We start from the raw sequence: 2180 nt of genomic DNA, 5'->3' as shown, positions 1-2180 counted from the left end.
AAAACAAAACCAAAAAACAAAAAAGAAACCCCCCCCCCCCCCCCCCCCCCCCCAAAAAAAAAAAAATGCTGCTTAGACAGTTAAATTCAACAAAGAGAAGCATAATTACCAGCTACTTACCGAGGTCTGGAACAACACTTAAAGTTCAACTCAGTATGTCCCATTCTCTTGCAGAATCTCAGCGTTGTCAGTAGTCAGAATGGCAACGAAACTCATTTCACAGTTTGCTGGTGTTCAACAGCCACTCCACAGAGAAGAATGAAAAAAAAAACTACAAAAGAAAAGAAAAAATAAAAAACAATGCACGTGCACGGCTCCGAAAACAGGTAAAAGTGATTTGCAGAGAAAGGCAGCAACACGGAACAGCCGAAGCAGCCTTTGCGGTTCTATACCAATGACAAACTTTCAGAAAGCACGGCGACTCTCAAGCTTATCCCAGAGCAAAACGAGGTTCCAGGAAGCGGAGGCTTTGACCTTTCTGTGGATAATGACTTTACAGAATGAAATCGTCCAGCAGGAGATGGAGTCAAGAGAAGACACGAGTAGCAGGAGGAGGAGAGAAGGGAGGAAGAGCGAGCCACCAGGCGCGCAAAGGACCTGCCTATTAGATTAGAGGGACCCCTAAGTGCAGTTTTGGCGGTCAGGAATCGGTGGGGTCCAGCGTCGGACAGATGTGATGGAATGCAAGGACGTGGAAAGACACGCAAACAAGAAGAAGACTGCGAAATATCCCGTTGCGGATTCAGTCTGGTCCCTGCGTATTGTGCTACTTGATTCGCCTACTCCGCATCGCCGTGTGGAGGAGCGCAGGATCCGGATCCTGTAGGAACTGTCATCAGGCGCTCGGCACAGAGCAGGCATGAGCGCCTCGGCTCTCCCCCTGCGCCCCTCTCTCACTTTGTCACATGTTTAAAACACAAGTAGCTCTCTGTAATAGCTGCCAAAGGAGGGTGGACAGAGGTAGGCGACGTGGCTTGAATAATAATAAGCGCTTTGTGAAAAGTCATTTCCATTCCTCACGTTAGCTGAAACGCTGACCTGCGAGGAAAATGACATTGACTTTAAGTTTAATCTGCCTCTTTTAATGCAGCATTTGCTTCTGAAGATTTGAGCAATGAAATTAAATGAATTCCCCTCCTGGACAGCTTCGCCCCCGCCCTCTCCCGAGAAGATGTCAACATTTAAGTCCTTATCTGTTTGAGCTGTCACATTAGTTTGAAGAGAGAAAAAAGGTGTTGAGCACAACGTCTAATCCTCTCCGATCACACCTATGCATGAACCATGAGTCATTAAGTGGCACTCCAAAGGCAGCCCTGTTCAAACCATCATGCAGCGACGATGTGGCCACAGAGTGAACGAATGGGGGCTGGCATTTTCATAATGAGCATGGCAGTACACATTATAGCGGCTGGGATCAGCACTGTAACCAGGCACATGATTTCATTTTAGATCGCGTTGATCAAAATCACCTCCAGAGAATGGAGCATGCTGACTGCTCAGGGAGGGAAAACTGTTGCCTTTCTAGCGCCTTTTCTTTCATTGAAGCCTTTCAGAGGAATAATGAATGTGCCGTTAGAGCCAAGGAAAGTGTTGTGTTAGAATTACAGCTGAAAGATTGTGCATCCTTCAGTGACGGACACTTTTTTTTTTTTTTTTTCTTGACAGGTACATTTCAGGACCGTGTGCTTGAAATGCATCCAAGATGTTTATCACTAGGCTAATTATGAAAAGCGATGGACGAATTAAAAGTGTTGTAGAGAAACTTAGTGAGTTTCTCATACGCATATGAGAAATAGGTTCACCTGGTCATTTTGCTGAGCCGGAAGGAAATGGACTAAATCTGCCCTGAAACGACTAAAATTAATCTGTGAGAGCCATCAGATACTGGAGTTCCTCCATAGGCGCTGCGGCCTCAGTGTGGTGCTAATTAACCCACTTCCCGGTGTGTTTCAGCGGACGTTTAGTATGCTGAGGCGGACTGGAGCTGTCCGTGGTCCTGAAGTTGATTTATGTCGCGTCCCTGCTGAGGTTTGTGTCTGATCCGGCGTGACACAGTCTCCGTTTTATTCTCCTAAGTGCCAGTTCTGATCAGAACGAAGGGGCCAACAGTGACAACCTAAAAAAAAATAAAAAAATAAAAAAAATAAAAAAGTTGGCAATATATCGTTAATTCAACAATT

The 2180-nt window shown here is 45.7% G+C and overlaps 1 protein-coding gene across 1 annotated transcript in view; it reads right to left on the bottom strand.

The window, feature by feature from the left end:
- LOC106954154 (BMP/retinoic acid-inducible neural-specific protein 3-like) overlaps positions 1-1117 on the bottom strand; it is a 61692-nt gene extending 60575 nt beyond the window's left edge. Inside the window, exon 1 of the mRNA XM_015043433.1 lies at positions 121-1117. The gene's annotated coding sequence lies outside the window, so the exon portion shown is untranslated. The remainder of the gene's footprint in view (positions 1-120) is intronic.
- Between the last annotated feature and the right edge of the window lie 1063 nt (positions 1118-2180).

This window comes from Poecilia latipinna, unplaced genomic scaffold, assembly GCF_001443285.1.
Source record: "Poecilia latipinna isolate Pla-1442-1.1 unplaced genomic scaffold, P_latipinna-1.0 Scaffold632, whole genome shotgun sequence".
NCBI lineage: Eukaryota > Metazoa > Chordata > Actinopteri > Cyprinodontiformes > Poeciliidae > Poecilia > Poecilia latipinna.
This window is presented reverse-complemented; position numbering and strand designations above follow the sequence as displayed.